Here is a 15,728-nt window from a genome sequence, read left to right as displayed (position 1 = left end):
TGCGGTAACTCCTGTCTGGATCTCTGACCTGGTTGGCTATTGCGCGCCACACACTGGACTACTTGTTTTTAAGAAATGTCTTTATGTAGCCCTCCAACCAATGTTGTGAAAAACGTTGATCGGGGCCGTTTGAAAATCTAGCTAACAGAGCGTCCTCAATGTAACGTGTGTGATCGGACAATTAGTCTCTAAACCTTTTAAAACAATTCTTATACGTTGAAATATGTATAAGAATTTGTAGATGGCGTCAAAATGCCCTGCCCTGTGCTGTGCCAAAATCCACCTCCCCGCCATATTTAACCCTGTAGTAGAGGTCATGCGTGTCTCGCACGGGTGCGTCGGTATCCTCGTCCTCTGTGTCAGGGGCATCACGCTCTAAAAGTAGGGACTCCATTCCCCCGCCACTACCAAAACATGCTAAATCACAAGATCCGCTGCCGCTTCGTCTCTCACGGTGCTTGCCGCCCTGAGACGAGCGTCGACGCGCGCCGCCAGAGGAAGTCCGTTGACGATGTTCTGGCGAAGCCGGAGTGGAATGGAGTGACGTAGGACCCTGTGATGCCATGGGAGTAGGACCTTGCGATGCAAGGGGAGTAGGACCCTGCGATGGAATAGGAGTAGGACGATAGGAAGGGAGAGTAGAGGGAGGTGCCATTGGTGCGAGGCTCTGTAGGTAAGGAGTCTCTCCTTGACTATGTAGGTAAGCTCTATAAAGAGTCCCTCCTTGACTCCCCCATGGTGTAGTCTGCGGAGAAATTCCGTAGGTGGCAAGCTGCTGCGGAGTGTAGTGGCCAAACCAATCCTCCATCGAACGGAGGTACTGCTCTCGTAAAGAGATAGCCCGCTGTATGTCAGGATCTACGACCGGTGGAGGAATCTGAGAATGGTAGGTGTAGGATGGCCATGCCTGCAAATAACCAAAAAAAAAACTATGACACTCATGGTTTATGGTTAACTACATAGTCTCCCTATTTATTTATTTGCTTGTTCTCACAGACTCAAGACTCAGGTCCACTCGAGGCGATGTCCACCCCGGGTGGGAGCCCACCTGAGATGTGAACCAACTAAAAGAAGAGCGAGCTGGCTTCTCCTCACCAGTTGGTCTGTCGTCTAATATCTACATTACAAAGAGCAATATAAGATTAAGCTTTCCACCCTACTCACTCATCTATAAATACGTACACAAGTATATTAGCACACAAGCACGTAGATACATATACATACAGTAGACCTAAGTAGAGGCTAGTAGTGCCAAAGGTCAATTGCACCTCTTTAGATATCATTGTAGTTTCAACCGTGGTAAAACCAAAGGTACGTTGCGGTAATCCATGCATGAGTGAATCAATGACCACAACACCACGATTAAAAAAGGAGTATACCCAAGAGGAAGCGTCTAACCTTCGGATGCTATGCTCCCGTACTTAGTGCCTACATACATGCATAAACAGATATATATGTACACACATATATATGTTAAGATTGTAAATGTAGCCATCGTTTTGTGTTGGTTGCACCTAAATTCAACGTCTAAGTGATCAATTGATCATAACATTACAATTCTAATGTAGTGCAATAAGTAATTCTATTTCTCTCATTGAGTCTCTCTCTCTCTCTATCCCTCTCGCTCTACCCTTCTTGGTCGTGCAGTTGAACTACGAAGTGGAAGCTCCATCCCAGAGTAAGGTTTGCGCCTCCATCTAAAGCAAGCACTCTCAAAGATGAGAAGCCAAACATGGACGACATCTTCTACCGAGACATGGAGGTCTCGGCTAAGGTCATGGTGGCTTTGGACTTGGGCACCACTTTTTTGGACTTCGCGTACGTCCACAAGAGCGACCCCGGGGACATCCACCATGTTCTGGATTGGCCTCACAAACTGAGGCAGTCGCTTCATCCCGTTATTGCAAAACATAGATCAACATGTTTTACAAGTGGAACCCCTTGTCTTCTACCTACACCCTCCAAGCTTGGGGATGGGGTGCCCTTCGCCCTCTCTCTTTCTTTCACTATCTCTCTCTCTTTCTCTCCCTCTTTTCCTCTAGCTCTCTCTCTTCCCTCTCTCCCTCTATCTCTCTCTCTCTCTCTTTCTATCTATTTCTCTCTCTTTATCTCTTTCTCTCCCTCTATCGCTCCCTCTTTCCCTTTCTCTCCCTCTATCTACTTTTTCCTCTCTCTCTCTCTCTCTCTCTCTCTCTCTCTCTCTCTCTCTCTCTCTCTACTTTCTCTCTCTCCCTCTTTCTTTCCCTCTCTCTCTCTCTCTCCCTCCCTCTTTTCTTCCTTCCCTCTGTCTCTCTGTCCCTTTCTCTATCTCTCTCTCTCTCTCTCTCTCTCTCTCTCTCTATATATATATATATATATATATATATATCCCTATCCCTATCTCTCTATCTCTCTCCCTCTTTCCCACTATCTCTCTCTCTCTCTATCCCTATCCCTATCCCTCTCTTTCCCTATCTCCCTCTCTTTCTCTCTCTTCTTTCTCTCCCTCTCTCCCTCTCTCTCTCTCTCTCTTTTTCTCCCTCTATCTCTCTCTTTCTCTCCCTCTTTCCCTCTCTCCCTCTATCTCTCTACTTTCTCTCTCTCTATCTATCATTTACCTCTCTTTATCTAACATTTCTCTCCCTCTCTCACTCTCTTTATATATTTCTCTCTCTCTCTATCTAACATTTCTCTTTATCTATTTTCCTCTCTCTCTCTCTCTCTCTCTCTCTCTCTCTCTCTCTCTCTCTCTCTCTCTCTCTCTCTTCATTTATCTCTTTCTCTCTCTCTCTCTCTCTCTCTCTATTTCTATCTAACACTATCCAAACGACCATTTTCAAAACGTGCGTAACAAATCAATCATTTCCAAATGTGCGTAGCAAAGCAACCATTTTCAAACGTGCTTAGCAAAGCAACCATTTCAAACAAGCCGCGTGAAACAACCATTTCCTAATGAACGAGTTTTGTTATGCATTCTCTATTTTCTCTATTTTTATTTATTTATGTGTGTGTAGTAGAAAACAAAAGGGGAAGAGGGAGGATGTGCTTTTGTGTTTACCTCTTCTTTGTAGTGTAGTTGAGCTTTGACTAAGTTGAGCTTCCAAAGACGATGGCGGAATACCCCCTTGCCAAAACTTGGACTATGACCCTCTTCGACGAAACTTGAGAAGCTTGGAGAAGGAGAGAGGGGCAAGGGAGAGGTAGAGGGGGGGGGGGGGGGGGGGGGGGGGGGGAGGGGGGGGGGGGCTTGTTGAAGGAGAGAGAGGGTAGGGAGATGGGGGGTGGGAGAGGAGAGGGAGCGAAGCTTGGGAGCGATGGCAGAGAGCAAGAACGCAGGGTATGCTGCAAAAACACGACATACTCTATCTTCTTTCCCTTTTAGGCGCCAGTTATTACCGCGTCTATATTTACCGTAGCCAGTCATTTCTAACGGATACAAAGCAATCCGAGGTTGCAGAGGGAGAGAGAGGGGGGGTTTTTACAAACCACCCCCTCTACCGTTAGCTATACATTATTTCATTTTTAGCATTTTGAGTTTTTTTATGAAGATTTTTAATTTTTTATGGATACTTTATTTTGTAGTACTTTTAAATGTTTTCTAATTGAATTTTTTAAATTTTAGGACACAAGATTAAATAAGCAACCTTTCGCGTGTGGAGGACATCTACTGGGATGATCGTGGTCCTCCTAGAGGCCCAGAGCGAGATCGTTGGCTCAAGGAAAAACTACTTTGTCCTTGCACCAAGTGCAAAAGGGCAATTCCTCGCTTGAGGCGCATTGCTTTGGAGCACGTTGAGAACGAAGGGCTTTGGCATCCTCGAAAAAGCACTCGGAGAGATGATAGCGCGAATCACCCATCGCTTGAGGAGGTGTCCCATTGGTCTGTGTTCGGTGGTGGTGCACCGGCACGCAAGGCCGAACGGCAGAGGCAAGAGCGACTGGCCGATTTGGGTGCACCGCATGGTGATCCTCCTGTTGGCTCTACGTCGGCAACTCCTATGGCGTCTTCGTCGCAGTTTGAGGTAGAGGATGAGCACATGTTCGACATGTGTGATGAGTTACTAGCTCACGAGCGCGACGTGTGCGAGGAGGATTGTCAGCCCTGCACTAAACAGGCTGCTGAAACGGAGAATGGATTAATGACAAGTGTCCGAACACCTCTTTATGATGGTGCATGGTGCTCCGAGCATCGTTGGAAGTACTCAACTTGCAAGAAAAATTTGGTTGGAGTAATGTAACATTTAATGGTCTAAAAACTTATGTGTAGCGGAAATTAGCATGAACATAGTGGGCATTTCATTAGAATAGATTCCTAATGAGAATTACAAGAGTGCTTGGGTGGAGAGAGCAACAAAAAGCATAACACCTAGTTAGATAGCATCAACAATACTTTCAAAAGAGAGAGAAATTAAGCTACAGACAAAAGTTGAGGACCGGATTTGCATGGAGCCAGTCCCCCCTCCAAAAGGCTTTGTATTATGGTTTCTCCCATCAAGAGAGACATTGTACAATACAATTCTTTGTGTTCCTTCAAGACTAGCTAGTGCAATGAAGATGAAAGCTTCATGCACTAAGCAAAACACTTAACAAACACAACTTTAATTATCCCCGTTCTCAGACCCAAGACCTCACACACCTTCGAAGATGGTGAGAGCTAGCAGGGTATGAGAGTAGATTGAGAGGAAGAAGGAGTATCTTACGAGAAAGATGTACATCTCCTCACATAATCACTCATATTAGCATAGCTTTAGCTTGGTAGAGGAGATGAGCATGCATTGAAGCTTGGATCTTGGTTGGATTTGCATCCACAAGCCAAGAGTGTGTCGTTGTAGGCTTCTATCTCACAAGCTTGGAGTAGGTGATGAGCTCTCCATTAAAGCTTGGGAAGAGATAGTCTTCTCTTTCTTCACACATGAGATTGTGTGAGTGTGTATGTGATAATGCCTTGAAAAAATCATCCCCCTCTCTCTCTTGGGCGAGCCCTCTTGCTAAATGCTCTTGCTCTCATCCCATTGGACCTCCCCAGGGCTAGCCTATCACCATTAAGCAGCATAAGTGATAGCCTTTTGACATGTGTCCCGCTTTCCCCTTTTGTGAGAGATTTAGGTTAATTAATAATTCAATTAAACTCTCATTGGACCCATTTGCCTCCTGGCCAATAGGAATCAGGCAAGCCATTGGGCTCCTGAAGGCTCATTGGACCCCTTGGGAGACTGCCCAATAGTCATCTAGGAGACTTAATTCTCATTGGTTCTTTTATTAAGTGTTTTTTAAATTAATTGAACTAGATTTACTTTAGCTTAAATTTCATTGGTCCAGCTCCAAGGCCACCCAATAGGAATTGGGCACACCTTGTGGGCATCTGGGCTAGGGAACTGACATGTGTCCCTAATTCCCTTTGTGTAAAGGGAGCCTGTGTGTGTGTGTGTGTGTGTGTATGACTTTCTCTCTCATCCCCTAGAAGAAGGACTCGCCCCCTCCCATGTAGGGATTGCAAATACCTTTTTTGTATACACAAAGCATCCAATTTCCCCTAGGGTTGACCTTTGGACACAACCTTTGAATTTTGGAACCTTAGCATTTTGGAAGTCTTAATGGGCTGAACCTTAGGGTCTTTTTAGCCCATTGTTGCACATGGCTCTTTTGGAGATGGCCCCCCCCTTTGGATCCCTATTTTCCCTCCTTTGGATCCCTACTGTGGCCGGTCGGCTAGCTTAACCAATATTCTAGCTTTTTCTCCCCTAGCATTTCCCCACATTAAATGATCAGTTTAATATGAGAAAATCATTTAAGAGAATTAGATATTGATTATTATGACATTACCTCTCTCTTGAAATCATAGTAGTCCTCGACTATGGTGTAGAGAAGATAAAGCATATTCATGAGTCCTTTTCTTAGCGGGTAGAGGATCCCTATGTTACCCTATGACATCATTCCACAATGGATGACTAGTCCATTTGGCGCTTGAGAGCCTGAGGCTGCCGCAAGCATGCCTGCACATTAGTCCTATCAATCTTCCATAGTAGAGTGACAAGTTCTACTTGGTGTTTGGGAGACGTCGTCTCCGCAAACTTGATCTAAGCATGCATACTACTTCATTTTTGTGCACAATAAAGAAAAAGAGAGTTTTATAAGACAAAGAAAACTTTGTTCATTTTGTACATTTTGTACATTTGCTTACTCTTGGGAAACATTGTAAGCATTGACAAGGTTTAGGTTATCCTTTAATTGTATGCCTTGCATCCATCTAGCATCTTCAAAAGGATAATTCTTAAACTTAATAAGATATCTTCGGATAGTCTTACCGCCTCTTAATACCTTGTCTTCATGTCGGAGAATGGACTCGGGCTGCAACACCTCCTCTTGGTCCTCGATCTCCGGTGGGTCTTCAATAGTTGGTTCTTGAGGTGGATCTCCTTTGTAAGGCTTTAATAGGCTCACATGGAAAGTATTGTGTATGAGCCAATGATTGGGCAACTTGAGTTGATAGGCCATCTCATTGATTGGCCTAAGAATTTGGAAGGGACCATAGTACCTTTTTGCTAGTTTAGCATAGTACTTTTGGTGGCCCATAGGATTCTTGCCCGTCGTGTGCCTTAATCGAGCCTTGGGAAACTTTAACAAGACCCAATCGTTTTCTTTAAAGGCTTGGGCTCTTCTGTGCTTGTCAGAAGCAGCCTTTTGCCTTTGCTGTGAGATAGAGATAGCATCCTTAATCTTTTGAAAAGATTCTTGTAGGTCTCGGCTATACTCATCTGGAGCGAAGATCTTCCTGGGTACCTTAAGTAGCAAGGGACTTTTTGATCTTCCCTCAATTACCTCGAAAGGTGCTTTTCCCGTGGAAGTATGTACAGTGTTATTGTAAGCATACTCCACTAAGGGTAAGTACTTCTCCCATCGGGATCTTTGATCTACTTCCGTTACATAGGCTTTTAGTAGATCGAGAATTGTTAGGTTAGCTATTTCACTTTGGCCATCCGTTTGTGGATGATAGGCCAAAGAGAAGTTTAGCCTTGTTCCTAAATTCTCAAAGAGACCCTTCCAGAAATTACTGGTCATTCTAGGATCTCTATCCGACACTATGGACATTGGCAAGCCATGGTACTTGAAAATTTGTGAAATGAAGAGGGTTGCCATTTGATGGGCTTTGATAGTCTTTTTGACAGGTATAAAATGAGCTTGTTTACTGAACCTGTCTACTATCGTCCATATTACCGTATTCCCATGGATAGACTTAGGCAATCCAAAGATAAAATCCATGGATATGCTCTCCCATGGTGAATTAGGGATTGGCAAGGGTTGAAGCAATCCAAGTTGCTTCCCTCTATCAAATTTTGTCTTTTGGCATACCACACATTTAGAAACATATTCTTGTATGTTCACTTTCATGGTAGGCCAATAGAAATATGTTTCAATTCCCTTTAAGGTAGACTGAATCCCTCTATTGTTGAAGATGATGAAACAGGAAACAGAAGGAAGACAGCAACTCAGAGTAGGAAGAAGATGGAGAAGGAGAAGACACAGAGCTTGCGTATGAGATCTCTGTAGTCTGTCTCTCTGTATTAGAATAATAGAGTATCTACAAACTCAGAGCTAGAAAGCTTATATGAAACCCTAAGAGATAAGGTGTCCTTTCACACCAGATGTCCAGGGGGAAAAACCCAGTGGGAGAAAAGTGCCCCTGGTGAAGCGCGTATACACACTAACACTACTACATGTCTACAAATCCCCCCTGTAGTGATAGTGTGAATCCGTACAAGGTACCAGATCATCATGTGTATGAGAGTAAGCCCAAAGCTTTTCGGAAAGCTTCAAGCTTTTCTCGTGATAACGCCTTCATTAATAGATGTGCAATGTTATCCTGTGTAGGACAGTAAGTTAGTGTTATCTCCCCTGCATGTAGCCTTTCCCTGACATAGTGGTAGTGAACCTCTATGTGCTTTGTTCTTGCATGAAATACTGGATTCCTTGCAACTGCCATAGCACTCTGACTGTCAGTGAAAATGGTAGTGGGTGCCTGTTAACACTCACAAAGATCTGCCAATAACCTGCGTATCCATACACAATCAATTGTTGTCGTGAAAGCTGCCCTGTACTCAACTTCACAAGTTGATGTAGCCACTGTGGGTTGCTTATTGCTTAGCCAAGATATACATGCATTTTCCAAGAAAAAACAATTGCCACTTGTGGAATGTCGTGTGTCAAAATCACCAGCCCAATCTGAATCGCTGTAACCAAGAAGCTGCATAGAATTGTGCTTTCCATACATATCCCCCCTTGGAAAGAACATGGCAAGATTAAGGGTACCTGAAAGGTAACGAAGTATGTGCTTCACAGCCTGCCAATGATGCATACCTGGGCTGCGCATAAATCTGCTTGCTTGTGAAACCCCAAATTGAATGTCTGGACGAGTGTTGTCTGCCAAATATATCAAGCAACCAACCGCTGCTACATAAGTATGTACATCAAAAGGTTCTCCAGCATCGTGCATGCTCAACTTTGATCCAGTTTCTACGGGTGTAGAGATTGGTTTACAATTTTGCATACCAAACTTGTCCAAAATTTTATGCAAATATTTTGCCTGCAACATGTATATGCCATCCTCTGATTGCACAAACTGAATACCCAAGTAATAATGTAGCAAACCAAGATCAGACATCTCAAAGGTTTTTCTCAAAGCATCTTTAAACGCTTCAATTTCATCTGCAGTATTGCCTGTAAGAAGCATATCATCCACATAAAGTGTTAGCATAATGAGAACTCCATCTCTCTTTTTGACATACAAAGTACTTTCTGTTGGACTATTCTGAAATCCCTGGCCAATCAAATAAGTATGTATCTTCTCATACCATGCTCTTGGAGCCTGTTTGAGACCACACAAAGCTTTACACAATCTACATACCTTTTGCTCTTGACCTTTTACAACAAAACCACTTCGTTGAATTACATAAACTTCTTCCTGCAAATCACCATTCAAAAAAGCAGTTTTGATATCCAATTGATGCACTTTCCAACCATGATGAGCAGCAATTGCAACTAGTGATCTAACTGTGGACGCACGAGAAGTGGGAGCAAAGGTTTCATCATAATCTATGCCTTTCTGTTGCGCATAGCCTTTTGCCACAAGCCTTGCTTTGTACCTGTCAACAGTACCATCTTGTTTCCTTTTTACCTTAAAAACCCACTTTGTACCAATAGGTTTTTTACCTGTAGGCAAGTCCACTAGATCCCATGTATGATTCTTATGAATAGAATCAATTTCTTGCTGCATAGCATCTTTCCACTGAACACACTCTAAAGCTTGTTCAAATGAATCAGGCTCATCTGCATCACAAAGAGTGCTAAAGCAAGCCAAATCTATTTGCTCTCTACCAAAAGTAGTACCAGCACGTGTTTTTCTTGGCAACGGTGCATCCGACTTGCTATCCTGCAAAGTTTTCTGAACCCATTTAGGCAAGGTTCTTTCTTCCCTGAGAATTTCTTGCTCTTCACGCAGAATTTCCTCTACATCATGAGGTGTCACATGCTGATCAAAAGATTGATCAAGATTATCAACCTGTTGTGATTCTTGATTCTCCACAAAAGAAGGAAGCAAACCTTCAAATACATCATGTGTCTGCATATGAGGTACATCAAAATCAACCATAGGTTGAGCAGTAGTTTGTGAAAAAATTACATCACGACTTTCAAAAATCTTGTTTGTAGCAGGATTGTAAAGTCTATAACCTTTACTTCCACTACTGTACCCCACAAATATACATTTGATTGCCTTATCATCAAGCTTCCCACGTAACTGCTGAGGGATGTGAGCATAAGCAAGACAACTAAAAACACGAAGATAACTGACTGAAGGTTTTCTGTCATACCAAGCTTCATATGGAGTAATGGTCTTCAAGGCACGAGTAGGACACCTGTTCAAAACATGTGCTGCACAAGCAACTGCCTCCATCCATAGCTTATGAGGCAAACTTTTAGCCTTGAGCATACATCTAGCCGTCTCCATTAAAGACCTGTTCTTCCTTTCTGCAACACCATTCTGTTGTGGTGTGTATGGCATAGTGCATTGGTGTTTAATGCCTTTCTTTCCCAAAAAATCCTTAAATGCACCTGACATGTATTCACCTCCTCAATCGGTACGAAGAGTCTGTACTTTGCAACCTGTTTCATTTTCAACCATGGCGACATAATGTTGAAAAACTGCAAACACATCTGACTTTGCTTTGAGTGGATACACCCAACAAAACCTGGAAAAGTCATCAATGAAGGTCACAAAATAAAGGCTGTTTCCTATAGATGGCGTCCTCATAGGACCACATACATCACTGTGTACAAGCTGCAACTTTCGTGTCGCTCTAACTGAACCATCCTGCAAAAATGCAAATCTGTGCATCTTTCCAAGAACGCAACCTTCACATACATGTCTTGGTGGCATCTCCAATAAAGACAAATCATGCACCATATTATGACGTTGTAAAGTCATCAAACTGCCATAACTAACATGCCCGAATCTAGCATGCCACAACTCAACATCCTGCATTGCCTGAGTCTTTGTTTCTGCAATACATACCTGAATCTACTTTTCATAAGGATCTAGCACAAATAGTCCATTTTCCAGCGTACCTGTAGTGATAAGAGAATAACCATTCTCTCGATCTTGTACAACACATCTGTCATCCTCAAAAATGACTCGAAGACCATTTTTTTCAAGAGAGGATACAGACAACAAATTCTTCTTGATCCCTGGAACATATAAGACATCTGGCAAGCATAAATCTGAACCATCTGAAATGGTAATCAAAATCTTACCAACGCCTTTGATTGGATAAGGAGCATTATTTGCACATGTCACCTTCTTTCCTGTTGGAGCTGCATCCAATGAACAAAAAAAATCCTTCCTTGAAGTAATATGCCTGGATGCACCACTATCAAAGTACCAAATCATTTGTGTCTTGTCAACACTGTAAGCAGAAAAATCTGAACATACTACGAAAGCATAAGAATCCTGCACAAAGTTTGCAGACTCTTCTTTAGCTGTAGAAGAATCACCAGAAGCTGAAACAACCAAACTTGACTCTTTCTTATTTTCTTTAGCAATTCGCTTTTTACACTCACTAATGTAGTGACCAGGTTTCTTGCAGTAGTGACATTTACCTTTCTTCTTGGACTTGTCGGAATCACCTTTAGACTTCTCTGAAGATTGTCCTGCACTAGACTTGGAGTAATGAGCACTCTCTTTACCCTTGTTTTTGTTCTGTACAACAAGATCATGATCCATACCATCCACCTGTAAAGACTTGTTCTTACGTGATTGATCCTCCTGCAATAGCAAAGCCACTAACTCTTCAAAATGAAGAGGCTCGGGATTAGCTCGCAAAGACAGAGTCAAAGAAGTCTAAAAAGTCAAATAAGATGGTGGTAGTGAATTGAGTGTTTTGGAAACCAAGTCCTTCTCTGGAATCACTTCATCAATGCTAAGCAATTGCTCTGTAAGATCCTTGATTTTTGTAAGATGCTTGACAATATCGTCACCTTCGTCCATCTGTATTTTGTCAAGTTGTTTCTTCAAAAACTCTATTCTGGCAGCGTTTCTTCCTCCAAACATAGCTTGCAGAGTGTTCCAAGCATCCTCAGAAGTTCTGCAAGATTTGATATGTGGTGTGATTGTCCTCTTTATGGTTAAGGCAATCACAGCCATAGCCTATGCATCTTTAGCATCCCATCTCTTTTGCTCTGGAGTGACTTGTGAGGGTCCTGCACCAACAGCTGCACCACGACCAGGCGTGGCAGGTGCAATGCTAGCTGGACGAACTTCATCTCCAGATACATAATCCCACAATCCTTTACCAACCAAAATATTTTTGGCCATAAAAGACCAAAGAGAATAGTTGGTACCATCCAATTTGTCTTCGGATGTAAACGCACCAAAAATATCTTTCTCCGTAGATTGAGCCATACTGTGGATGCACACAAGAGAGCAAAAGAGCCTCCAAGAGATTCACAAATCTCCTCTCCAATCCAAGAAAAACTCTACACAAAATCTCAGCACAAAGCTAAGACAAGCTGCTTCCCAAAAGAACTGTTTACCTTAAGAAAATCTGTCAAAAAGCACACCCTCTTGATCTAAACGCCTCCGAAAGGTAACTTCTGCTACGCTGCTCAAAACAAAATTCTGAGGGCTCGAGCGGCTTCGAAAGGGGGGTAAAACTCCCAGAACGTCGAGGATGCTCCCACGAGCAAATTTTCCGAAAACTGCGATTGCGCGCGCGGACGCGAAAACGCAAGTAGAGGCTCTGGAAATCACCTCGCTCTAATACCAATTGTTGAAGATGATGAAACAGAAAACAGAAGGAAGACAGCAACTCAGAGTAGGAAGAAGATGGAGAAGGAGAAGACACAGAGCTTGCGTACGAGATCTCTGTAGTCTGTCTCTCTGTATTAGAATAATAGAGTATCTACAAACTCAGAGCTAGAAAGCTTATATGAAACCCTAAGAGATAAGGTGTCCTTTCACACCAGATGTCCAGGGGGAAAAACCCAGTGGGAGAAAAGTGCCCCTTGTGAAGCGCGTATACACACTAACACTACTACATGTCTACATCTATGCCCTGCATAAGGTGGAGCATGAGATTCATACATTAATTTCTCACGTAGTGAGTTAGTAACACATAGTCTATTGCCATAGAGAAGATAACCATCTTGTAAGGTAAATGGTTCTTCTTTCTTCCCCAATGCAAGGGCTGAAATCACATCTCTAAAATCGGGATCAATAGCATACTCATCTATCATTGAAGATAGATCATTGTGAGTTGCTATGGAAACCGCATTCACGCTCGGCCGTCTTGAGAGTGCATCAGCTACTTGATTATGCTTGCCAGCAATGTGAGAAATATGAAAATGAAATTGTGAAAGGACATTTTCCCACCTCATTTGTTTGTCGGAGAGCTTGGTCTGCGTCATGAAGTACTTAAGACTTTGGTGATCCGTTCGCAGAATGAAAGGAGTCCCCAATAAATAGTGCTTCCATGAGTCTAAGGCATGTAGAACTGCAAGGAGTTCCTTTTTGTATATGCCTAGAGCTTGCTCAACAGGGTCGAGCCTTCCACTCTCATAGCCTATGGCATGCCCTTCTTGGAGCAAAACAGCTCCAAGGCAATCACCACAAGCATCACATTGGACCTCAAATGGCTTTGAGAGATCCGGTAGTGTAAGCAGGGTTGAGAAATAAGCTTTTCTTTAAGCTTTTCGAAGGCATTATTCTCCTTAGCAGACCGTGTATACCTAACGCTTTTCTTTGTTGGGTCATGTAATGGTCCCGCAATTTGTGAGAACTTTTCTATGAAGCGTCTATAGTATGCACACATACCTATAAAGCTTCTTAGTTCATGAAGATTCCTTGGTTTAGGCCATCCTTTTATTACCTCTAACAAAATGTGGTAAAGACCAAATGTGGTACGAAATGCGGTCTTTACAATGTCTTGATCAACTATCCTTATTTGATGATAGCCACTTTTTAGGTCAATCCTACTGAAGTAGGTTGATCCTTGTAGCTTATCAAATAGGTCTTCTACCCGTGGAACGGGAAACCTATTCTCGATAGTGATCCTATTTAGTGCTCTATAGTCGACACACATACGATATGTGCCATCTTTATTTTGCACTAGTAGCACAGGTGAGCAAAATGGAGATGAGATTAGCCTAACCATACCCTTCTCAACTAACTCATGCACTTGCTGCATAATCTCCTCTTGTTGATCTTGAGAAACTCTATAAGGAGGTTTGTTAGGCGGTGAACTTCCTGGAAGAAGTTCAATTGAATGGTCATCATTACCTCGTTTAGGAGGTAGCTCACAAGGGATGTCGTCAATAAAAACATCTTGAAACCCCTTGAGAAAATTGGATAACTCTAATTGGACAAGCGCGGTACGCATGCCCTTGTTCGCCGCACTTGAAGCACCTGTTATCCTTGCGATAACATTCAAGCTCTTCAGGAGAGAGTTTGTTCTTACCTTTGTAAACTCCCTTCTCTTTAGCTTTGTTGGAGTTTCCCTTAGGAGACTTTTGGACATTTTCCTTCCCCTTAGGCTCATTGGAACCCTTGTTTTCCGGGGGCTTATTATTTCTGTTAGCCCCTGTTTGGAAATTGATTCGAGAGGCCACCATAGTATGGTGTATTACCGCCGATATGGTACGTGGCCTTTGGGAGTTGACATACTCCGCCATTTCTTCGGTTAAGCCCGCACAAAATTGTTGCTTTTGCTCTCCAAAATCCAACTTTTTGAAGACAGTGGCTTTGAGTTGTAGGTCTCAAAACTTGTCTACATATTTGTGGATGGATTCATTGGGAGAGAGCTTTAAGCTTCCCCATTCGGTGAGTACCTTGTCTTTGGCATCGGTGGCCAAAAACTGCTTCATGATGGAAACTCTTAAAGCTTTCCATGTTCGTGGAGCTTCACCGTTGGCTCATAGGCTAGACCACCATTGTCTGGCGGACTTTTGAAAGTGCATAGCTACATGGCGTAGCTTAGAGGACTCCGTGAAGCCCTCATCTCCAAACGCTGCATCGAATTGCTGGATAAAGGCCAAGACTTTGTCCGTAGCACCAAAGGTACCATCGTAGGTAAGGAAAGAGTTGCTCTTCCCTCCCTCTTTGAATTTCTTCAATTTGGACGACCTCTTCCATGCGGCATAGGATTTCCTATGGCCTCTTCTTTTTGATGGTTCAAAGGTTGCACCATCGCTTTCTTCAGAAGGTGAAGAATTTGAAGAAGGTTGATAAGAGGGTGTCATCTTCACCATCGCTTTCATAAGAGGAAGAGGATGAAGAAGATGGAGAAGAGGGTGTCCTCTTTCTCACCTTTTTCTTCTCTTGCTTTTTATCATCCCTCTTTGAATTATGGCGTGGAGAAGAGTGTGATGGTCTTCTCCGCTTTGGTGGTGATGGAGAGCATTTAGACCGCCGTCTTCGTGGAGCCATCTCCGCCGAGGTGGCGGGAGACTCGCTTCTTTCTCGTTCCTTCGGTGGAGGCTCTTGAATTCTCCTTTGGGAAGGAGATGCATCATCAAGAAGTAAATTCTTGAGCCCTTCATATGGATTCTCTTCTTCTTCCCGAATCGGAGAGAGACCTCTTTTGGTAGTCTCACAAGGAGGCTTCCTAGGTGTTCTCTCGTCATGGTGATGAGCTTGGAGAATCCTGTGAGCACGAAGCTGCCGTTGCACTTCACGTTGGAGAGATGGATTGCCCATGGCTTGTTGAAGCCTAGTAACAAGATAGTTAACAAGCATTGAAGCATCATTAATAGCTTGCTCATGAGCAAAATCAAAGTTATCAACATTAATTTCACTCTCTTTACTATTGTCAGCCATTCTAACAGCCTTTAGGTGTAAACTTTTTATGTGTACTTTGGCACTTCAAGCCCTAGTTGCTACTCCTCTTTACCCCTTTAGAAAAAGCACTCAAGCTACTGTACCCGCGGCTTGAATACCATTAATTGCAAGAAATAGAAGAGAGGGTCTTTCGACACCAAAACAGCACCGGCTCCTGTCAAGCTTCTAATAGCTCAATAGTGGTTAAACCGTAGGCAAGCCCCATAGGACTCCACTATTAAGACCATAGCTCTCGACGGTGATGCCCCGTTAACTGCAAGAAGGCAGGCGCACTGCAAGGCTGAAAAATCCCTATTCTACTTACTCACATGCAATTAATAATACCAACCATTTGTAGCTAGCTTGAGGACCTCCCTTCTTGAGC

This window comes from Adiantum capillus-veneris, chromosome 11, assembly GCF_014529385.1.
Source record: "Adiantum capillus-veneris isolate H3 chromosome 11, ASM1452938v2, whole genome shotgun sequence".
NCBI lineage: Eukaryota > Viridiplantae > Streptophyta > Polypodiopsida > Polypodiales > Pteridaceae > Adiantum > Adiantum capillus-veneris.
The sequence above is the reverse complement of the archived record's forward strand: the minus strand, read 5'-3'. Positions refer to the sequence as shown.